Genomic DNA, 25,507 nt, shown 5'->3' with positions numbered 1-25,507 from the left:
ATATGAAAAGAAAAAGAAAAAATCACATCTCTATCATTTCTTATTAAATAGTTTATTTCCAGAAATAATTTTAGCACTTAGTATAGCAACTAATACATAATACATGAATAAATGCTAGTTGACTGACTAGTGATCTTTGTTGAGATTTGATATTGGATTTTAAAGGATTATAGATATAGAAATGAAATGAACTTCGGAGATCACATAGTTCAAACTAAATAGACTTAAATCACACAGATAGTAAAAAGCAATGAGGGATGCAAATTAAGAGCCATCATTTTCTACTGTACCACATTATCTCCTTTATTTCCTTAGGTCATGAGATATTGAGATATGTGTGTGTGTGAAAAAGACAGACAGCAAAAGAGAGAGGAAACTAAACAAGTGTGGCCATATAATGGCAACTAGGGATACAGAGAAATGGCATTTTCCCAGGTGAAAAGTGACTGAAAGGTCACTAGATGCAAAACAGTGCTGCTGCTGCTGCTGCTGCTGCTGCTGCTGCTACTGATGCTGCTACTGATGCTGATGCTGATGCTGATGCTGATGCTGATGCTGATGCTGATGCTGATGCTGTTGATTTCAGGCTGGTTATGCTTCCCATCAGTGTAGATCTCTGACAATCACCTCTTCCACTTTAAAATGTCTGGGCACTACTGTGGAAGCCTTTTCATCCTAGCTTGTTATCCTACAAAGAGAAAGAGATTTGAAAATGAAATTGTCATTTCAGAAAATAGAGAAGGTTTTCCTGTTGTGTTCCACTGTTGATTCAAGTCAGAGGAAGCAGATGGTGTGTGATGACTAGAGCTGTTAAGGACTTGAGGATGGGAAAAAAGCAGCCTGGGCTGGAACATTAGTGTGGCTCATGGGAGGGGGGAGAAGATGAAAACTCCACTGCCAAGACAGGGCAAATTGAGACAAAGAGCCAGAAAGATAGCTGAGGGGAAAAATAAACAACATCAGAGGGAGGCATTCATAAGGAGCTTTGCTTTGAGAAATATTTTTAATAACGGGAAATTTGGTTTCCCTGGAAATCACAGTACAATCTAAAGTCTTCCTCCTTTCCCCGATTCTATTACCTTGAGCACTTAGCTCATGTTCCTCATTAAGCAGTAATGCTCCTCAGAGGAGAGTGTTCACAAAGTGCACTTTACCTGTGAATGGCCTCCATGTTAGGAGAGGGATTATGGTGTAGCCAATAAGCAGACAGCCTCAAAGCTGGAAAATCATAGCTCAGCTTTTGCCTCTGATACAGACTTGCTATGTGACCTAAGTTAAGTACTGAGCCTCTCTCTAAGATTTTAAGTTATATCCTACATCAGAAAAGGAAATTTTATTTTTTTTAAATCCTTACTTTTTGTCCTAGAAACAAGTCCAAGACAAAAGAACAGCAAGAGCTAGGCAATGGGGATTGAGTGACTTGCCCAACATCAAACAGCTGGCAGTGGGGAGGGGCTAGATTTGAACCCAGATCTTCCCAACTCCAGGTCTGATATTTTATCTACTGTTATCTGTTTCATTAAAGGCAATTTTCTCCCATGAGACTTCTCTATACTTCTCTATATATGAAAACAGTCACTCTCTTCTCTATATACAATGAGATAAATCATTGGATGCTATCATTCAATCATAACATGATAATTTTTCTGTTAGAAAGTATTTATTGATACTTAATTCCTTTTAAATTTCCTCAGGGACTTACCTATAGAATCCAACTGAGCAGTATAGGAATAAGACACTTTTTTTCTAAGGATGCACTATCAGAAATTAGATGGAGAAAAAAAACACTAATGCAGAAATACTGTTCTCCTATCTCTATTTTCTGCTTTTGGGGAAAAAAAAGTCTCCCTGGAAGTTTGTTGCCCTATTGTAAACCACCTAACTTTTCCCAGTCTGACTAGAAGTAGCACTGAGCCCCTTAACAAATAACCATGAAGTGGGTGCCATTATCCTTAGAACTTCTTCTGAGATTCTTTCCCTGGTCCAATGGGGTTGACCAGGAAATTATTTTTATATCTAACTCCATAGATATTTACTGTTTCAAACATCGGTAGGCATCATGGATTTTGTCAAATTTTTTGGTCAGAAAATTTCATGTAAGCAGCATGGTATTCACTTAAATACAACAAGAAGATTTTAGGTCACATGATATGTTTACTGGCTTCAAGAGTGCATCTAGCAATTCATTCATACCCTCTTATCCTGTTCTGTTCTTATCCATGTATTCCTGTGAATCCTTGATAGAGGATCTTTCCATTATGAGACAGACAGACAGACAGACAGATAGATAGATAGATAGATAGATAGATAGATAGATAGATAGATAGATAGATAGATAGACAGACAAGACAGACAGACAGACAGGTAGCTAGATTAATCTTTAATAGATGTAAATCAAAGAGCAATTCAATCTACAAGAATTAAAATAGGTGATGGAATGGTTCCAAAAGTGTTCAAGAAGTTGTAAAAAAGAAAAAATCGTTGAAGAAATGTCTAGAAAAGGAGGCAGATCAATAATAGCAAGAAGTTGAGAAACCTAAACTAAGAAGGTCAAAGATGGAAACAAAGGTCCAAAATATACCAAAATATCCATAGCAGCACTTTTTTGTTGTAACAACGAAATGTAAATCGTTAGATGTCCTTTGATTGGAGAATGGCATCACTAATAGCAGAAATGCAAAGGAATATTCTAGAACCAGGAAAATAATATCCACATTAAATGCAATCATGGAGATGGAAAGAAGAGAAAAACGAAACTTGTTTTGTAATTATAATGACTATGCTTAGACACAGAAGAACACTGAGAAAATGTACCTCTCTCCCTCCTTTAAAAAAGAATATTTTGTTTTCTCTCAGATTTGGTTGTTCTGTCGGTTGGTTTTGCAGAACAGATTTTTTTTTAACATTTTTGTCTTTTTTACAGAGGGTGGCTTGTTGCATACAAGATCAATGAGAGATATGTTGGAAAATGAAGCTGATAATTTTCAAAAGATAGCAGTACAAGTAAGATATTTTTAAGAGTGAGACTGGAGTTGAACAGCTCAAATGACACAGATATTTTCAAAGAATAAGAACAAGGTTTCTAGCATTAGAAACCACTGTTGGTAGTCAAAAATTGTTGTTCTTGTTGTGTTGTTTCAATAAGTCTGACTCTCCATGACCCCACTTGGTGTTTTCTTGACAATTATGCTAGATTGATTTGTTATTTCCTTTCCAGCTCATTTTATAGATGAGGAGCTGAGATGTACCCTCCTGATTCTAAGCCCAGTACTTTAAGCATTTTTCCACCTAGATCTCCTTAAAGTCAGAGGAAAGATGTTCAAATTCCACTTTTGATGTTTACTACCTCTGTGACTTGAGAAAAGTCACAACCTTTTTATACCTCAGTTTCCTCACCAATAAAATGAAGAGACTGTATTATATGGATTATAAAGTAGCTTATAACTTTAAGTCTATGATATTGTTATTTTATGATATGTGAGGAAATATGGATAAGAATCCCCGAATACATTTTGGCAACCCTAATTGAATCAATGGAGACAGCTGAGTACTAGAATTGATAAAATAGTGAAGCTTTTCAAGGTTAATTCTTCACTCACTGTTTTCGTAGTTTTCTGATTATTACTGGTATGTAATCTAATTTAGAGATAGAAGTGTTGCTTCTGAATAAAGACATGTTAACTGTGTGTCCAATTCACTAAAAAACAAATAGAAGTGAAAGAGAATGGGATTTAGAGGCAGAAAGCTGCCAGAGAACAGCTGTGGAACTCTTTGCTGATTTTTCTTCCTAGATTTCATTAGTTTCGTGGTAATTATTTCCTGACAGCATTCCCTACTGCATGATCGCTTGGATGGAAGGAACATTGATGGCATGCTATTCTAGCTAGTGCTGTTGTTGTTATAATAAAATTGGACAGCAAGAGCCCTGTCTCAACATTTTTTAAAGGATAATATTGTAACTGTGAAAAGCAACATGGCATAGTGGGGAGGGAGCCAACCTCATACTCAGAAAGACCTGTGCTCAGGTCCTGACTTTCATCTACTGATTGTGTGATCCTGGTCAAGCCACTTAACCTCTTAGAGCTTCCATTGTTGTTTTTCAGTCATTTTTCAAATCATGTCTGACCCCATTTGGGATTTTTTTGGCCAAATCCTATAATGGTTTGCCATTTCCTTCTATAGTTCATTTTGTGACTTTCTCAGAGTTACACAGCTAGTAAATATCTGAGGTCAGATTGGAACTCAAGAAGATGAGTCTTGACTCCAGGCACAGCATTCTATCCTCTTGCCACCTATCTGCCTCCAGGCAACTATAAATTATAGCGTGAGTGCATGACCCTATTGGGAGATGAACTTCCTCACAATGGACTCCTTATTCCACAGAAATCACAAATTCTGACCCCCCCCAAAAAAGGAGGTTTCCTTGAAAAAGTACCAGACGTGGAAGAAAAGGACCTTAGTTCCAATCTTGTCTCTGATATTTATTAGTTATACAAACTTCAGCACATATACAAACTGAGCCTCCTTTATAGAATCTATAAAATGGGAGAGCTGTAAAATGTCTCTTCTAGACATACATCCAGTAAGATGTGAATTTATGACATATTAAAACCCATGTTCATGGGCCTTAGGATGATAACTTTCATATTCCTAAGGATATTAAGCTTCCTGGACATTTTAAGGTTTGCAAAATGATTTATTTAAAAATTGCTCATTTGACTTTTTGTGTATATTCAAAGGAAGGTGAACTAACTTAAACTAGTGTTGGTTAGAGCTTAATTTTGTTTAATCATTTATTATTGTTAGGTAAGACAAAGTAGATGTATAGTAAATTGCACAGTTGAATTGTCCTGGACTTGAAATAAAAAAAGCTGATTTCAGATTCTGCCTGAGGTTTATTAGCTATCATTTAACCCTTATCTGCCTCAATTTTCCCATCTGTAAGATGGATCTAATAATAATACATATCTCACATTTTTTGGAGAATTAAATAAGATATGTCTAAAGGGTTTTGCAAAACTTCAGGCATTATATATTAGCCATTGTAAGAAGTAGTCTCATTTTTCCCTCAATATCTCAGAAGCAACTAAAAAAACAAAACTTGGAGATGTTGTTCTTTACTCTTCTAATGCTTAGAGTTATTTCTCCCACCCGACCCCCATTTTATTATAGATATTTCTGAACCACCTCAAGAGATAAAGGTGTCTTTGTGGAGAGCCCTGCAAACATCTTGTGGAAAAACATATAACCTCAACTTTTCAGAACACTTTTAGAGCATCAGATAAATTTTAGATACATACATATATGCAAATCTACCAGAATTTTAACACCTTGAAAAATTGCCAAGGAAAGCTTTGCATATATATCAGCTGAAAAATTATATCTATTCTATTTTCCAAGATGAAAAGCAACTTTTCAAAGGACATACCCCAAAAGTCAGGAATCAAAAGACGAGATAAATGAAAACAATTTAACCCTTAGCTTTTCCCCTTAGATGCTGGATTACCAGCTCTGATTTTTTTAACAGAAAATATATCCTTAAAGAATCTTTGCAAAATAACCAGCCCTTGCCAATCTGTGCCCTAATTTGTGCTTTGGAAAAATGTGATTATCACTCATTACAATTATATAAAATGCAGAAATCTCCATTTGCATTTAAAAGAAGCATTTGTACCACACCTAGATGATAAGAGTACAGTACTAAATCTGGAGTAAAGAATTCCTGAGTTCAAATCATCTTCATATTCATACTGGCTATGTGACCCTGGGTAAGTCACTTAATCTCTTACTGCCTCAGTTTTCTCATCAGTAAAATACAAATAAAAATAGCACTTAACTCCCAGAGTTGGTATAAGGAGCAAATGAGATAATATTTATGAAATATTTTGCCAGCCTTAAAGTTCTATATAAATGAGAGCTATTACTTATAATGATCATTATTATCTGTGTGAAAAGACACCAAAATGCCAATTGTTTAAAAAACAGAAATCATGACTGACCCTTCCTCCTCCTTTCACTCCTATATTTATTCCAGGAGCTAGTATTTCATATTTTTATTCATGTTTGCTTTTGAAAGTTTCAAGATTCTTGACAAAATAATTATTTATAAGGGAAAACATTATAAAATAAGTTATTTTAAATGTGCTTTAATTATTATCTAAACTTATAAAAATAGGGGATTGGGCAGGGGAGAATTATCTCTGTTTTTCTAAAGAAAGCAGCCCTAACACCCTTTTCTCCTAATAAATTATGGTATATTTTTTCTTTTCCCTAACTGAAGAACCAATGAAAAATTTGCAGATTGTACCATCACCATTTTCTATAACCTTAGGATTTTGCCACAGATGGCTTTAAAGGCATATTTCAGGAGCATCATAGAAATATGAGACCCAGAATTAAGGAACACAAATATGAAATGGTGATAAACCTAAAATAGTGATATCTCAGCATTGACTATAGCAGTCATGTGCAAGAGTCTGGGGTGGAAAAATAAGCCCTTAGTCATAAATAGGGAATGGGTTTTGCCTTGTTAGCAAGGGAGAGTTGGACAGGATCAATTGTCTCACCTTCTGAATTGGCTTTTAATTCAAAGGTAGCTTTTGATATCTCTCTTCAGAGCTTAACTTAACTCAGAATCTAGTTATAACGGCAATGTTTTTTGTTGGTAGTTATGGTAACTAGGAAGTAAGGGACTTTGAACCACCTAGGTGAATTATAATTTGGTGAATTTAAAATTCAAGGGTCATCACAGAGTTCGACAGATGAGTATGAGATCAAAGTACTGTTTGAGGAAGAAGCATCCAAGGAATTAAAAGGACTCAATAAACAGTTAGTTATTAAGGGCATATTATGTACCCAAGTAGATTATAGAGATGAGAATGAATAAAATGCTGCTTCTAATTTTCAAAAATGTGAATATTTTTGAAAAAGCTAAGCATAATAAATCATGTATTTTGTCTGGAAAAAAAAAGAAACTCCATGGAATGGGGAACAGAATGGCTATATCCAAGTATTTGAAGGACTATCAGGAGGACAAGGGATTAAATTTAATCTGTTAAATCCTGGGAACATACATAGGAGGAATAGAAGTTTCAAAAAGGCAAGTTTAGACTTGATAACAAGGGAATAATTCCTAGTCAGGATTTAATCACGATTACCCTAATCAAGACTGTCCAAAAGTGATCGATTGGCTATATGAAAAATACTGTGATAAAAAAAACAACTAAGAAGTGCAGCTTTAGGGGGCAGCTGGGTGTCTCAGTGAATAGAGATCCAGGCCTAGAGAGGGGAAGTCCTAGGTTCAAATTTGACCTCAGACACTTCCCAGCTGTGTGACCCTGGGCAAGTCACTTAACCCCCATTGGCTCCACTCCTGCCTTAGAATCAATACACAGTATTGACTCCAAGATGGAAGGTAAGGATTTTAAAAAAAAGTGCAGCCTGATGAGAAACTCAGGTATCTTAAAATTAAATCATTCCTTTTGATACACAAGTGAAGAAAACAGCTGCCTTTTTTTTTTACATTGAAACTTGTAAGGAAAAACCAGAAATATTTTTCAAAAAAATGCTACCCCAATTTTATAGTTATTTGGCATGGATGTGACAATAGTCGAGACAGATTATAACGGTCAAATCAAGAAGTTTCTAAGATTAATAAAAAACAAGTTTGTCATAAGAGATGGTATTTTTCCCTTCCCTGGATTTCCTCAAGAAAAGTCCAGATGGCCATTTATAAAATATATTATTGATGTACCAATTAGATTAGATGGTATCTAAGGTTATTTCTAACCCTGAGATTGTATGGTTCTGTTAATGTCCACCATCCCCTCTGGGTGAGCCCACCAACTTGCTCTCATTCTTGCAAGTTGGATTCCTATAAGGAACTGTTGGTGCCTATACCATGTGAATTTTAGATTTACTTACACCCTGTTTAGTCTTTAGAATTTTAACAATCAGGAATGTATACACCCCCACTTAAGGATTGAGTGTGGGGAGGAAGGTCTGTGACCAACATGTGTTAGCACGTGACAAATCAGAAACAACTGACTGACCCCCTGGGCTGTGCAAAGCCATGTTTAAGCCACCATTTGTACATGTGAGACACAGGAAGTGATGTAAAGAACTGTCTTTATATTTCACATCACCTCCTGTGAGAAGGACTTTGGCTGTGGAACTTGGCTTGGAGGGCTGGAGCGTGGGACCTCAGACTGCTTACTTTAGATGACCATGTGGTGAGCATTAAGGCTGACTCCCCTTTTCCTTGGCCTTTCTAGAGGCACAATCTTCCAAGGAGGCTCCTCATCTTGGAGGAGACCTCATGGCTCAAGGTTCTTTGGAGGCATCTGAACTCCCTCTGGCTCAGAGCAGGCCAGAGCAGATCTTCCTCCCTTTCTCGCTCTCTCTCTCCCTCATTTTTAATTTCTTCCCTCTATTGTAAATAAACCACCATAAAATTCCATTCTGACTTGAGTATTTCATAGGGATTTAGAATTTAAATCCCTGGTGGCCAACTAAAATATATATTCAGTCTCAACCCTAAAATTTACCCTTAATACCCATGGGTTTGTATCTCTGCTCCTAATTAGATATGTTCTCTCTTCTTGATATAATAGTACTAATAAAATAACTGTGAGAGAAAAGGGATATAAAGTTCTCTCTTTCCCATTACCCTATGCTAAGAGGTAATTGACGTGCCCAGGATCACACAATTAGTAATTAATCTTGGTAAGATTTAAGCTAAATTCTTTCTAAATTCTTAATCTTGTGTTCTATCCATTATGCCACCTGTCTTAATAAAGAGATTAGAACTGCCAAGGTATCCAGTTTACACATTAAAATTCCATTATATGTGACTACTGAATTGGTTATTTAAAAAATTACTTCACTATATGGTAAAAAAATTATTTGGAAAACTGGAAAGCAGTCTAGAAGAAACTAGATAGAGAATATTTCTCCATTTTACCAAAATAAGATTAAAATGCATATATGACATGCATAATGGAAATAGCAGAAGCAAATTAGAAGAACAGAGAACATATGCTGGCTCTATTATAGTTGTGTACAGTAAAAGAATTTATGAATGAACAAGAGATTGACAGCATTGTTTCATATAAAAAGGATGATTTTGAATACTAAGTATTGGTTTCAAGACAGAAGAATGGTATGGGCTAGGCAATTAGAGTCAAGTGATTTCCCCAGGGTCATATAACTAGGAAGTTCTTGAGGTCAAATTTGCCATGTCCAGGCCAGGTTCTCTATCCACTAAGTCACCTAGTTGCTCCCAAATCTTAAAGGTGCAGGCAATCAACCAAAAAAAGGCAATCCTAGCCACATGATAGAATCAGCAGGCTCTATGCTAGACAAACTCAGTATGTACAAAAGCCCTGGTTATATCTATATTTCTTATTTTTTATTCATTTTTAACAAAAAAAAATTCATATTCTTTTTCTTCTTCCTTCCCATCTCACTCCCTGCTCCCTCTGAGAAAGCAAGAAAAAGAAAATCACTGTTATGGACATGTATAGTCAAGCAAAATAAATTCTCCCACTGGAAATCTCAAAAAGAAAATTTGCCTTAGTCTACATTCTGTCCATCACCTCTCTGTCAGAGAGTTAGTGAAATATTTCATCATGAGTCCTCTGGAATTTGGGTTGGTCATTTTTTTTTAAACCTTACCTTCTGTCTTGGAGTCAATATTGTGTATTGGCTCTAAGGCAGAAGAGTGGTAAGGACTAGGCAATGGGGATCAAGTGACTTGCCCAGGGTCACACAGCTGGGAAGTGTCTGAGTCCAGATTTGAACCTAGGACCTCCTGTCTCTAGGCCTAGCTCTCAATCCACTGAGCTACCCAGCTGCCCCCTGGGTTGGTCATTATTAATCAATTCCTAAGTCATTCAAGTTGTTTGGCTTTGCAATAATGTTGTTATTGAACAAATTATTCTCTTGGTCCTATTAACTTCACCCTGAAGAGGTTCATAAAATTCTTTCTGGGTTCCTCTTAAACCATTTTCTTTCTGCCACCAAAAAGAGAGTTACTATAAATAATTTTATGTATAGATATCTTTTTTTTTGTCTTTGGGGTATAGACTTAATACCGCAATTACTGGTTCACAGGATATGTACATGTTAAAATATTTTCATTTTCCCAATAGTTCATTTATGTACCTGTTTTCCCACTGCACTTTTAGCATTTGGCATATTCTTTTTTTTTTGTCAACTTTGCCAATCTGATGCATGTGAGATGGAAACGCAGTTATTTTAATATTCATTTAATGTTAGTGATTTAGTATATATATATATATAGATATATATGACTACCAATAGCTTGGGTTTCTAACTCCAAAAACATGCTTATTCATAGTCTTTGACCATTAATCAATTGATGAACCTAATTTCAAAAGGACTTTTATTTGTTGAAAAACAAAACTTCATTCTTCCTTGACTGGTTCTCTAAGCCAGTCCCTTCAACAGTTGTTAGAGATCTTTTCTCCCTTTAATCCCCCACATATTCGTCTCTACACCTAGGAAGTTTCTTCATTATTACTTTACTGAGAAAATAGAATCTACCCTCCTTCTCCTCTTCCTTCCTATACAAACATAAATTCTTAACATCCTTTGCTGGATGATCATCTGTCTCCTGCCCTGGCACTCCTCCTTCTCCCAACCAATTCTTAGTTTTGGTGCTCTATCTTTCCAACTAGAGGAAGGCTAAATTCTATGTAGTAGTAGTCTCTCGGTAACCGAGGATGATGATTGTCTTTGTGCATTTTCATCTATGGTGTATAGATGAGTGTGCACAAAGATACTTGTGTGTGAAGGAGATATAAGTGGAAAAGCCGATGCACAGAGACAGTCCCACTCTCTCGGCGTTGGAAGCCTGGGTCCAGTGGCACGAAAAGTCGTTACACCTGGAGACTTCCTCAGCTGCATTGGATGGCCGTGTTGTCCTTTGTGCTCCAACACGCCCTAAGCACTCCACAGTGCTTTGCTGCGTCGCCATCTCAGCCGTTGAACCTTCTTATTGGTTTCTTCCGTCTGTTCAGCCGAAGCAGTCTTCACATGCTGGGTGAGCAAAGCCCTGGTTCACCAGGGGTGGACGACCCGATGGCTACCCTCACAAGGTTTAGCCGGCCTGTCGAAGCCGTTGCCCGGGGTGTGGCCCCTGCCACCTGCTAGCAGCTACTGGGAGCCACAAGTGAGAGCTGGGTGTCAGGTGGGGGTCAGAGGCTGGAGAGCTGCCCTAGAAGGGTACAACAAGCCCTCCATACCAGAGATACTACCCCTCCCTGAACACTCCATACACCCCTTTAATCAGTATAAGACTTTTAAACAATTTTAATGAAAATACAAGCAAATCTACAATAAAATAGTGTAACATAAAATAGGGATTCGGATTTTGATTCATTGGTATAAAAATTCTTAGACAAGGAAACTTCTATCATTGCACTTAGTCACCATTTTTGTAGTTTATACTCCCTTTCTGTCCCAATAACAAATGACAAGTCTTAGATAGATCTTGGGGCATCAAGCATTTAAGTGACTTTCCTAAGGTCAGGAAGTCAGGAGACTGGCTATTATTATTATTATTATTATTATTAAAGATATATAGCATTATGTATAACAATAAACAATAGTGATTAATAGTAATATATTATAAAGAAATAGAAATGTATGTGACTTTCCAATAGTCACATAGCAAGTATTAGAGATGAAATCTAAACTGAGGTCACTCCAGAATACATATCCAACATTTTTTACTGTGTTCTAATGAATAGGTCTTTACTTTCTTTTTTTTTTTAAATTTGGATCTAGTATTTTGTTTTCACTGAGAAATATTTCAAGAATGTTGTTGTGTAAATTTATTCCATAACTCAAATATTTTCAAAAATGTTGTCATTTGGGGAATAGCTAAACAAGTTGTGGCATATTAATATAATGGAATACTACTACATGGTAAGAAGTGACAAATAGGTTAATTATTTTTAGAATCATGGAAAGACCTACATGAAGTTATGAAGAATGAAATAAGCATAAAAAAGAGAATACTATATACAACAGAAATATAGTTTGATTAATGACTTATGTATATCTTCTTCCAGTGAACAAGGTGATAAATAGAAATAAACAAGACATAGTTATATATTTATATACATATATTATCATATTGTCAAATGAAGGTTTCTCGACTAGAGGGAAGGAAGGGAATGAGATAATTAACTGGGGATTTTAATGTAACAAATAAATTTCAGTTTAAAAATATTTAGTCACCTCATCTTTCTTTATCAGAATATGAATTTTAGGAGATTGAGATCTCACTTTTTCAAAAATATAAATCAACTGAAAGTTTCAGGAGATGTGTGTTTTAAAGTAAATTTATCTCCTCTTTATTACTATCACTGAGAAAAATGGCAAAATCTTCTCTAGCATAAATGCTTTTAGAAGCACTTGATTTCAAAATAGCCAGTGGCTTTACCATAGCATAGAAGCACTCTATTTTGTCTTTCCCATATTGTCACGTAATTTTGCAAAGTGCTTTCCATTGTTGCACTATTTTTGAATAAAGTCTGTCACTCTTATAACAACTTGAACTACTGTACTTAGAACTTCAATCTTATTTCTTGATATAAATGATTATCTGTGAAGTATGCAATGTGTCCAAATAGCGCATAAGGATGCTATGTTTTAAACTACTGCTAACGGAACTACGTTTGATCTTGACAATACATTTACCCCACATTATATCATTTTCATTCAAAATACTTCCAATTATCCCCACAATGTTTCTTGGTACAGCATTGTCTTCCATAGTTTGACAAATAACAAATCTTCTCTAACACATAAATAGTCAAACAAACATCTTTACCTATCTCTATTGCTTCACCCTCTTGCAGTGCAAAATAGGAAGATTGTACTTTCTCAAATAATTGATTATAAAGTTCTACAGATACATAAGTAATCCTTTTCCCCATCATATTGTTTATAGATGGAATTGCTCAAAACTGTTTTGCATACAGCTCAAAGAAGGACCATTTCACCTTTATCAGTAGTTATAGATAGGATCAATGTTTCTCCTATCCAGTGAAGCCTTTTACATTTTGCAATAATAATTTACATAACATTAGATGATACTAGTAATTCTTTTGATATCATAGTGTGAAAAAATTTTAGATTGTTTTTTTAAAAAACTTAATTTTTCTAAATAAATATTCTTCTCTGGCTTAGAATTTCTGTAGATACACTTCTGAGATTCATTTTAGATTATTACATTTCACTCTATCTGTAACCAAAGTAAACATAGTATTTTTTCCTCCCTCTTCTTCAATAATGAGAATTTGTGAATTCCAATAACATGGCAGTTACATTTTCTGGATTTGTATTTCTTTCTTTGATTTATATTTCTTAATTCATGTTATTTAAACTATCTCATTGTCTTTCCTTGAACTAGTTTCAACTACTCCAGTAGGCCTTTTTTTTTTTTCAACTCAGCTATGAAAAAAGAATATTATTTCCCTTTTTAAAAGCTAGGAAAATGTGGATTTTAAGAAAATTAAATGTGAATCTTTGAAGTTTCAAATGTTCTAGAGTTATTTTCAATTTTTGAAAGTCATAGCTCTTTTGAAAAACAGCTTTGTACTTACCAAAATGAATGACTTTGAGAAATAGAGCAGATATAATACTTTTAACTTCTACTAAAAGATTATTTAACTTGAGTTTTCACACCTCCCATTTAAATAGAGCAAGCAGCCTGACAACATAGCCCATCTTTGTCAGAAGCCCATGATGACTAATATTGATGGTGGCAAATTGTGCCTGTGTCAAAATTTGGCTTGCATTGACTCAAATTTGACCTTGCTTGTGCTCTATTCACTGTCAGTAGGAGCAAATTAACTTTGTTATTCTTATTCCTGTTGAATTTTTTTAGCTGAAAAAAATAGAAGGATTTATATAAAAGTTGTACTTACTTGATCATTCTGATCATTTTTATGTCCTTTCTCTCCTCCAAAACTCAGGTAATATCAAGAAATAAGCCCCAATTTATGTCTGCTTCCTGGGGACCATGAACTTTGAAACCAGTTTCAGGGGAAGGCTTTGCCAAAGAAACTCAAAAGAAAACATGGATTTCAGCCATTCTGGTTTCCCTTCAACTCAAGATTTCTCCCAAATCCTAAGTTTCTTGAGAGGAGTCAAGTATCTGAATATTGTAAATCTCTATGTTTACTAGCTAGAAATCCCAAGTTTCAGAGTTCTTAAAGTAAGATTTCTAGACAATATATTAATGAACATCTCATATCTCTTGAAGAGAAAAGAGGATCTTGTAATGTAGGGTATAAAAGGGAACAGGGATGATGGAGGGAGAAAGGGATATGGGGAGAGAGGGTTGAGAGATTGTTTTTCCCCTCTCTTTCTTTTTGGGGGAGGTAACCAAGTCTTGTCTCCTTGAAAGAGTAAGTATGTCTCTTGATTCTGGGAGATGGAGGACAAGAGCTAGAGGAGAAAGCCTTGGTAAGATGACACAATACCCCCCTTGAGGTCTAGGCTATTCTTGAAAGGCAAGATGAATTTTGTCTCTGATTTCCTCAGGGACACCAACTGCCAATTCCCCTCAGGTCCTTGGGGCTATGCCACAGCCTGGGAGAGATGTTTGCTCCTTGGGTCTGGTAGTTTGAATCACTGAGATCCTAGGGTTATCCCCACTTTTTGGGTAGAGGTATGACTTTCCCCGAAATCCTTAGTCCCCTTTACTACTGTAAGTAACTGGCCCAGACCTAGATCTAAAGTGACAGATAAATTTATTTGGGTTCAAACAGGGAAGGAGTGGTAAGGTATCAAGTGGGTAGGTGGGTGAACAAGAAGCCCTATGCCTTGTCCTCTCTGGCAGACTGGTCCTCCAAATTTTAGGGGTTCATGGCTTTCACAGCCTTGATCCCTTTTCTTGTCCTCTGCCAGTTGATCCCCACTCCTAAGCTAACTAACTTGAATACAAGAGTTCAGGAACAGAAAAGGGGAGAGAGGGACAGAGAAAGGATCTGTGAATGGCTCTCTTCAAAAAGTCCCAATCCACAGGTCCACTGGGGACTTTAAATTACTGTCATGAAAAGTTCTGTTGAAGGTATTCAGGGGTTCAGAAAAAAACAATTGATCTCCAATGGAAAAGGTTTCTTCTGAGCTCCTGGTAATCCACCTCATTCCTCTCTTCCCTAAGCCAGAAGTGACTTACCTTTTGAAACTCCAATGCTCTGTTCCCTCCTTAGAACTCTCAGTTTCTTCCTTCCCTTACCCCACTCTTCTTTCAGCATGTCCTTGTCAAGAGATAACCTCTTGTCCATGTAAAATCTCTCATCTCTGATTTCATAATTCCAAAATCCAGACATATATAGAGTTCTTAGTGTCAGATTCTTGGAGAAAAGGTGATTATACATATGGTCTCTGAGTATAAAGACTCATTAAAGATAAAGAATCACAAAGGCTAATGATAAAAAAAGTGAAGACAAAAAATTTGGCCTTTTTTTATTTTGCTATTACTATGATTTTTTTTATTGTTATAGGCCCTAAGGAATGGAGGTGCCTATCTGGCAACCCCAAATGTTTCCATTTCTGGAGAAAGGATGATACCATAAGACAGAATGACTATATGAAATCCCTTGGGTGAAAGAGGTAATTATCACAATACTAGAAGGATGCACCCTTATCAACTTTGTGTTCATTTTCTTTTTGAGAAAACTATAAAGCACAGAGTAGTATTATGATTCTGAAGAACTACATAGATCAGGCAGAGCTAAGAAAGTGGAGTACAGGAAGGAGCCAAACTCTCCCAAATTCCCCTCTAAACAACTTTTAAAACAATGCCTCAAATTGAATTCTGAAGTGGAAGCGTCAACAAAAGGTGAGGATGAAACATTTTTCCTGCCCAAGATAGCTTTGGAGGAGAGAAGAAGAGGTCTATAACACTGGAGTGAGGGCTGATCCTGAAGCCCCATGGAAGCAACACCAATGGTGGCCTTAGAAGTGACAATAATAACAGATTCTAGATTTCTCAAGTCAGAGATGGTAAGGTAGTCTGATAAGTAGTCAGAAGGAGATCACAGGGAACCCCATACTAACACAGGACATAGAGCAGGGTTCCATTTGTCAATTCCATTTCCTATACCCACTTTCAAGTAATAGTTTCAGGGAAGAGAGGAGAGTTTGCATTCCTGACAGAGCAAGTGCCCTGAAGAGTACTATCATTTTCAGTCAGAAGGGAGCAGTGGTACTGAGAAGTAATGTTACCTGAATTTGCAAGATACCAGTGACTACACCTCTGAAGACCACACCTACAGAAGAAAATAATACCTGAAAAACCAAATTGGTCAAATATAAAGAAAGGTACAAAACTTTAGTGATGAAAATAATGTGTAAAAAGCAGAATTGGTCAAATAGAAAAAGATATATGAAAGCTAACTTAAAATAATTCCTCAAAGATTATATTCAGGCAAGTGGAAACTAATAATTCTATGAGATAGCAAGAAACAATAAAACAAAATCACAAGAATGAATAAATAGAAGAAACAGAAATATTTTATCATAAAAAATACCTGACATGGAAAATAGTTGGAAGAAAGATAATATAAGAATTATTGGACTGCATGAAAGTCATGATCAAAGAAAGAGCTTGGACATGAAACTTCAAAAAATATATGAAGAAAAATTCTCCTGATATGAGATACGAAAGAGATATTTTTAAAAAGTGAAAGAATTATGCAATCACCATCTGAAAGATATCCCAAAGTGAAAACTAATAGAAACATTATAGTCAAATTCAAGAATTCAAAGGTAGAAAGTAAATAAATAAATAAATCAAGGAGCCAGAAAAAAAATAATTCAAAATATCATATATCCACAATCAGGGCCACATAAGATTTAGCAGTTACCTCCTAAGAATAACAAAGGGTTTGTGATATAATATTCCAGAAGGCAAGGGAGCTAAGAATAATTGACCCAGAAATAACTAAACATAATCCTTCAGGGGGAAAAATTGGCTATTGAAATATGAAATATATGAAATAGACTTTTAGTCATTCCTGATGAAAAAGACTAAAGCTGAACAGAAAATTTGAATTTCAATTATAACTTAAGAGAAGCTTAAAAAGGTAAACATGAAAGAGAAATCAGAAGAGACTCAATAAGGCTAAATTGCTTACATCTCTATAAGAGATGATGATACGTGTAACTCCTAAGAACTTTATCATTATTACAGTAGTTAGAAGGATTCCACATAGAAGACATAAGGTGGAGTCATTTATGTTGCAATGATCCAAAAGAAAAATGTGTTGGTGAGGAAGCAGGATTCACCAGGAGTAAGAAAAAGGGAGATGAAGAAAGGGGAAAATGAAATCATATTAAAGAGGCATGCAAGGAAGACCTTTTACTCTGGAGAGGAAAACTCTTCAAGGAATAGGTTCAAAGCAAAAAGAATCTATATTCAAAGTCAATTAGTTATACAAATCTATCTTACTCAAGTAGAAAGTAGAAGGAGGAGGGGATAAGATAAAGAAATCAAATGATAAAAAGGGAGAAAGATTAAGACTGGCAGTTGTCAGACTTTATTTTTTTAAGAGCTGACAATAATACAAATACTTTCAGTTAAGAAAACCTGATCCCCCCATGAAAATATAAAAATAGTAATTTTAGATGCAAAAATATCTATTTTTTACTAAAAACTGTATAAACAGATAAAATAAGCATAAAAATCTTTAGAATTTATGACATTAAATATATAAAGTCACTTTTTCTTATATCATTCATTACCTCACAAAATATTTTCTACAGGAATAATGGTTTTTAAATTGCATTATTTTTTAAATTGATATGCCCTACATTAGATTTTGATTAGAAAAATCCTCTTGAAAAAATACCTTGGTATGAATCTTGAATTTATTTTTTTAAATCCTCTAAAATAATTTTAGGGGCTTGTAAACATTTCTTTCTTTTAAAGCACAGTAGAAAAAGCAATGCATATCAGTTGCATATAGAATCAGGACATGATTTATTATGATTCATTCAGAGAAAGTTACAGTAGTCAGACTTTAAAGGAAGAACTAAGAGAAAGACAGAGGCAGAGATAAATAAATAGAAGAAAATAAGATGGAAGGAAATTCATAATTAATAACCTGCAAATATGAATGGAATAAATTCACCTATAAAACAGAAGTAGGTAACAGAATGGATTGGAAACCAAAATCCAACAATCTGTTGTTCACAAGAAACACACTTAAATGGATAGCTACATTGGAGTAAAAATAAGAATTAGAGTAGAACCTATTACAATTTATTGAAATTTTAAAAGATAGAAGCAAGGGAAGTTCAGTAGTTCAGTGGATAGAAAGCTAAGCCTGATGAAGGGAAGTCCTAGGTACTGTGATAGAGGCTGGCACTAGAGAAAAAGTGCCAGACTGAAGAGTATATGAAATTGATCACCTCGATGGGGGCGGGGCCCCAGGAGTGAATTTCCTGAGGAGAGAAGACTCTGGGGAGGAGAACAGTGAGGGTCTCTCTGTCTTTAGACGTCAAAGAGAGAAGGTGGATAAAGACTTTCTCCTGAGGGTTATTCACTTTTCCTGCTGGTGATTGGAAATCTTTTCCCCCCAACACTACCCAATTGAAGAGATTTTCTGAAGAGAAACCTGAGCAGACTTTACCTCAGCTCCTGTGACCCAGGGGTGAGTCAACCTGACTTTCTCAGGGGGTCTCAGGCTGCCAAGGCCTGAGTTCCCACAAAACTCAAGGAGGGAGGGAAAAGGGATTAGATAGAGACAGGGATCCCCCTTTTCCCACTTTCCTTTTCCCATTCTTCCCTACCCATTATTCCGTTTGCATTACCTGATTGAGATGACATTAAAAGTTATCTGTTCCCCAAACTGAGTGTGAGTGAACTAATCAAGGGGAGACCCTTCAGTCTCTTCTAGTAGAGGGAGGACAAGAGGGACAAGAGTGAATTGGGAAGAGCAGCTTTAGCTAAGGAGGGAAGGCAGAAGGGGGAAAATCTTCAATACCCCCTCTCCTCTCTCTGAGCCAACTTGTTACATCTGCTATCTCCCAAACCCCGCTTTGTAAAAGGGGAGGGAATTCTCTCTCTTTCCCCCTCTACCTCAGGGTCCAAGCCTCCCCTCAGTGGATATTCCCTTTTTTTTTAAACAGTACAAATTTGACCTCAGACACTTTCTAACTGTGTGACTCTGTGAAAATTTAACTCCAATTTCCTACCCTTTACCACTCTTCTGTCTTAGAATCAATACTTAGTATAAATTCTAAGACAGATAATAAGGGCTCTAAAAAGAGGTAGGGGAAGCAATCATGATGTCAGAGAAAACAAGAGCAAAAATTGACCTAATTGAAAGAGATAAGTAGGGAAAATACATCTTACTAAAAAGGCACCAGAGGCAACTAAGTAATAATAATAACAAACATATGTACCAAATATCATAGCATCTAAATTCTTAGAGAAAAAGCTAAATGAGTTGCTGAAGAAAATTCACAGTAAATCTATACTTGTGGGGGACCTCAACTTTCCTTTTTCAGAGCTAGAGAAAACTAACCATAAAATAAAATTTTAGAAAGTTAATGAGATAAATAGAATGTTGGAAAAGTTATATATATAGACCTCTAAAGAAAGCTGAATGAAAATAAAAAGGAATATATCTTTTTTTCCTTAGCTATATATGGCACCTTCACAAAAATTAAACATGTATTAGGAGATAAAAACTTGTAGAAAGGCACAAATATAAAACACACCCTTTTTGGATCATAATGCAATAAAATTATATTATACAGAGGCTGTGGAAGTAAAGATCAAAAAAAATTGTAAATTAATCTAATCCCAAAGAATGAATGTATCAAATAACAAGTCACAGAAACAATCAATAATTTCATTAAAGAGAATAACAATAATAAGGCAGCATATCAAATTCTGTGGAATGCAACCAAAGCAGTACTTAGAGGTCCCTCTAAATGTATATGTCAATAAAAGAGAAAAAGGATAGGTCAATAAATTGGGCAAGATGATGGTTACAGAGTAATGGTTTAGGCGTGGCACTGGGAAGCAAAGAAGATGAGAATTCAGGCTGGTCTTGTGAGTTGAATGGAGTACAAGAAAAAAGAAGAGTAAAGGGAAATCTGTTGAGAACAGATCACAAGTTGTTTAGGATGCATGAGAAAAAGTGGGCAGAGTATGGTGGGAATTGGGAGATTAATTATATAGTGAAGAAAGTATGGGTAAGCATAATGATGAGGGAAGTAAAAGTTTTAGAAGTAAACTGAACTAGAGTTGAGCAGATATTATACTGAGTGGACAAATGTTTTTACAATTTCTCAGTCTCAGAATTTAAATTAGATTGATAGTGTTATTGGGGTATTCATGATTAGAGTCCCCATAGATTCCTTGGACTTGCTGTCATTTTGGGAAGGGGATAATAGCTCTTAATATTCCAAAACCCAAATATTCTTCTTTTAATGTCAAGTTAAAAGTTAGGCATGCATAAATGGAAGGCGACATGGTATAAGAATAATCACACAGATTGAGGAGACTGAAAATCTTGGATTTATCAGTACATATGCCACAGTGAACCTTTCTGAACCTGTTTCCTTATCTGTAAAATAAGAGTATTATAGTAGATAACCTCTGAGATCTCTTTCAGATTTAGTTCTATGATCCTAAATGAATTAGATGCCTTCTGAACCCTGAGCTTCTTTTAATTCCGGCTTAATATTCCTGTAATCATAAATATATCATTTACAGATTTAACTTGCCAGAAAATATGTAGTATCTCCTCTAAGTTCACTCTCCCAATGTACCCAAGAACAATGGTAGTCGCTCCCCTCAATTGTCCAAAGGCAATCTCAAGGGGCTACTGTACCTACTAGAGTGACTTATGAGCCCTTATCCAGTATACGACCCAATATTAATCAACCAGTTGACACACATTAACTTTGACAAGATGATATTCAGGGAGGAGTTATAGCAAATGAAATAGTCATGACATGATGACCCTTAAACTAAAAAGAGCACTATTCTGTTATACACAAAGTCCATGAGGAAAATGGCTTTAAACTTAAGGTAGAAAAGATAGGAAGATAGGAGAGGCTGATATATAAGTATTACATGAAGATCTGATAGAGTAGTTTTCTTTTTGCACTAAGTGTCCTTTGGGGAAAGCAATTGGTGATGAAGGAGTTGCACTTCTCAGCTTGACTGGCTTCTTGCCAGGCATGGAGTCTTAGTTGCCAGGTCAATACCCTGCTGGGTTGGGTACAACAAGATGTGCCCAACAAGAACACTAGACTTGATAACTGCTAGCACAGTTTGGACTTATGATGACTTTGTTGGATCTCCTAATATCAACAATTACTTAACAACTCCACCCTCTCCCTGGTCCCTCCTTCAGAATACTTATTTGCCTAAAATCAGGAGAGGGAGAAAAGGAGAGGGTGAGGGAGAAGCTGAGAGATAGAGAGAGACAGAGAGACAGAGAGAGCAGAGACAGAAAGACAGACAGACAGACAGAGATGAACAGAGAGGGGGAGACAGACAGACAGACAGACAGACAGAGTCTTTATAGAAAAATGACATCTGGACCAGGGATAGGACAAGCATTGTCATTCACTATAATTTTTACTTCACTTGCCACCAAGAAGGAAACTTGCAAAAGGGACAAATACCATACAATGGTTTGCCCAAGTCTTAAGGGGGTGGGGGGAATTATAGTAAACTGAATCTAATGCAAAACTCTATGATGTCCCCCCATTAAATTGTAACTTAAGGACAGGAATTGTGTTTTGCCTCTTTTTTTTATCCTAGATACCAGCACAGTGCCTGGCACATACTAGACACTTAATAAATGTTCATCGATTGATAAATTAAAATCACTTCTCAGCTTTTTTACATCATACTCAGAGAATAAAACTGAATCAGGGAATTTCTGTTAGAAGAGACTGTGGCAGTCATCTTCTTCAGTTCAAAGTCTAGCAAGAATTTTTTCACAATGTACCAGAGTCCTCATCTAGTCTTTGCTTGAGGGGATCTCATGCCCTAGAAAGATGGTGGGCTGTAATTGTGAGGAGGATTTTTTTCATTACATCAAAACTAAATCAGCCTTTTTGCTACTTCTCCCAGTTTCTACCCCGGCCAAACAGAAGACTATTTCCTCTTCTATGAGATAAACTTACAAATACTTGAAAATAACTATCCTGTTCTCAAATCTTCTCTTCTCCAAGCTAAACACACCCTGACTTCTCTCTATGAAGAAGGTTTCGAAGTGAATTTTTTCTATAGTTTCTATGACTCCCTGTGTAGAAATTTCACTTTCCACAATCCATGCTAGTTAGGATGCTTATCTTTTAGACATACACAAAAGAAAGAATGATAATGAAAGATCTATTCTAGGTTATTTTCATTTCACTTAGAATTTATTAGAATGGCAACTATCAATGTCCTTAAAAAAAAGAAGCTTACCTTTCATCTTAGAATCAATATTGGGTATTGGTTACAAGACAGAAGAACCATAAGAACTAGGCAGTAGGGGTTAAATGACTTCCCCAGGGTCACACAGGTAGGAAGTGTCAAAAAGGGATTTTAATCCAGGACCTCTTGTCTCTCTGCCTAGCTCTCAATCCATTGAGTCACCTAGCTACTCCCTCATTATCCTCTTAAAAGCTTTTATATAGAATAAATCTTTTTATCAAAACAATTTAATTCACTAGGATGACAGCAATTAAAAGTTTATACCTATGAAAGGATAGTTACACTGTTACAATATGATTTCGTGTGTGTTCAGACATTCAGAGCCTTCACAGTTTTGTGAAATATAGGGCTGAACATAACATTTTCATCTTTTAAACTGTCACACAAATATCATGTTCCCATTAAAATTACATCCTCTCTTAGCCCTAATGAGTCATAAATCCATTACCGTTAAACTCATGACTCTGATTCCAAGTTAAAGAACACAGCTAGTTAATTTCCATTTGATTATGCCCCATTAAACCCCTTTCACTGTGTTCTCTCAGATTTCTGAGTGTGTCTTTCATTTAACATATGGTAATTTTATGGAGTTAGGAAAAATAGACCCAATTTTCTGTAAAAGTTGAATGTGAACTTCATAGGATCTTAGATTTAGAGATGGAAGAAACCCCAGAGGTATTAGAGTTCAACCCTTTCATTTTATAGAGATGAGGAAATTGGAGCCCAGAGAAGAGAAAGTGGGTTGACCCAGGTCACCTAAGTAAGAAGTGACAAAGCCATCGTCCAAACCCAGCAATCTTCCCATTGCACCGTTCTGTCTGATGTGTGTTGCCTTTGAAGTGAAGTGATGTCTGCTATAATCAGGACCTTTTTTGTATGGTCTAAAATCTCAGTTTATATACTTGACAGCATACTCCAATCAGTCTTCTAATACTGCTCTTAGTCTGGCACCAACACATGTTGCTTGATTTTTTTTTTCCTTTTCCTTTCTTTTAATACAGAGTTTACAAAAAAGTGTCCACAAAGATAAGAGAAATAGCTGTAGGTGTTGACACATTGCCATAGCCTTCTGGTAAGTGTCATTGAACTAGTCATTAGAAAGTCATCAGCAAGCATCTTTTAATGTTTAATATGTGCCAGGCACTATGCTAAGCACTACAGATCTAAAGAAAGGTAAAAATGGGTGATATATAGGCTAGAGTCAGGAAGACCTGTTTTTAAATCCTGACTCAGACTAATACTAGCTGGATGACTCTGGGCAAGTCACTTCACTTCTATGGATAAAGTAGTAAATAAAGCATCTTGTGAATGTCAAATCAGAGGTAGCAGACACTGGACAAATTACTGCTTGTGGCTCAAAATACTCTATAGCAATAGATCAAACAAGATGAAAATAATTAAAATGATAATAAATCATAGATAATTTTAATACTGTAAGGGGGGAAGGGAGTTAATTTTTAAAGGGTTGGATTGGATTTTTTAAGAGTGTGGTCTCCAGGAATTTAATTTATTCCAAAGAGATTTATTTACAATTTATTTACAAAATGTAGAAAGAGTGAAATAAGAAAATCAGAGAGATGATAAGGTAAGATATTTAAGTCTCCTTCAAGAGGTAAGTCTCTCCTGAGGTTAGTTTTTTTAGAAAATCCAACAGTTAAGAGTCAGCTTTTCACTCACCACCTGTCAGTTCAAAGGAAAAGATTTTAGAACAGCCTCACCAGGAACAGGATCCAGCCTCCACTCCAAAGAATGAAAATTTGTCTCTAGTCTTCACTTCCAAAGAATGAAGAACTGTCCCTCACAGGAAGTGATAGCTCCTTTTAAAGATGCTTCTTTTGCATCATTTCCTGTGTCTTCCCCTAATCTTACATCTACCAATCACAATTGAAGCTTTGCTTTAGGACTGCCCAGGGGCAGTTAGTTTAATTCTGATTTGTCACCCACTATCACACACATGGGTCACAGACCTCCCACCTAATGATTAAGTGAGATGTTTATACTTTTGGTGATTAGATCTAAAATGGGCAGATCTCCATACTCAATTTTTAAGTAAGGTGTTCACACTTTTGGTGATTAAATCTAAAAAATTGGCAGGGGTTACAATTTTAATCTTCATAATTAGGGGAGAGTTCATTTTAATCTTCACAATACTTTGTTGTTGTTGTTTTTTTCAGTTAACATACAGCCACAGGGATCTTCAATATATAATTTATTATTTTTCAGTTGTTTCAATCATGTCTGACTCTTTGTGACCCCATCTGGGGGTTTTTTGGCAAAAATGCTAGAGCAGTTTGCCATTTCCTTTTTCAGCTCATTCGAAAGATGAGGAAAATTAAGCAAACTTAGTTAAATGACTTGCCCAGGGTAACATAGCTAGTAAGAATCTGAAGCCATATTTTAACTCGGGGAGATGAGTCTTCCTGACTTCAGATTTGGCACTCTATTCACTATGCCATCTAGCTGCCCACTGTACAGTTCAGTGGCTTCCATTTCTATTTAAATTTGAGACTACTCCCTTAAAGCAATATATAGATATGAACTACTATGAAGTCTCAGAAATGGGTGAATCCTTGGTCATTTGCCCAAAATTCTTTTAAAAAAAATGTCCTCACCAGTGTTTTCAGTATTGAAACTGGTCTCCTAACTGGTCTCCCCACCTGGAGTTGCTCCCACATTAATTCATCCTCAACACAGATACAAAAATGATTTTCCTAAAGTGGAGTCTGAACACTGGTCACATCCATTCAATAAACTCCAGAGGTTCCTAATTACATCAAGGAAAAAATTTAAATTCCTCCCATCTCTAAAGCTGTTCACAACCAGTCCCTATCTTGTCTTTCCAACCTTAGTCAACATTTCTTCCCATTGTATACTCTTTGGTTTAAATGTATCTATCTAATTGTTGCTCCAAACATTCCATGGACATCTCTTTGCTTCTGCAGTGGCTATCTCCCATCCCTGGTATGTTCCCCCGATCATGTCCATCTTGAGCAGTGTGCTGGTAAATATTTA

General features: G+C 36.0%; 1 long non-coding RNA gene across 1 annotated transcript; it reads right to left on the bottom strand.

The window, feature by feature from the left end:
* Positions 1-36: 36 nt before the first annotated feature.
* LOC130458550 (uncharacterized) lies at positions 37-24,994 on the bottom strand. The gene is made up of 2 exons (XR_008917965.1): positions 24,214-24,994; positions 37-688 (listed from the first exon to the last, which is right to left on the bottom strand). It is a non-coding gene; the product is annotated as an uncharacterized LOC130458550 (long non-coding RNA).
* Between the last annotated feature and the right edge of the window lie 513 nt (positions 24,995-25,507).

This window comes from Monodelphis domestica, chromosome 1 (assembly GCF_027887165.1).
Source record: "Monodelphis domestica isolate mMonDom1 chromosome 1, mMonDom1.pri, whole genome shotgun sequence".
Lineage (NCBI taxonomy): Eukaryota > Metazoa > Chordata > Mammalia > Didelphimorphia > Didelphidae > Monodelphis > Monodelphis domestica.
This window is presented reverse-complemented; position numbering and strand designations above follow the sequence as displayed.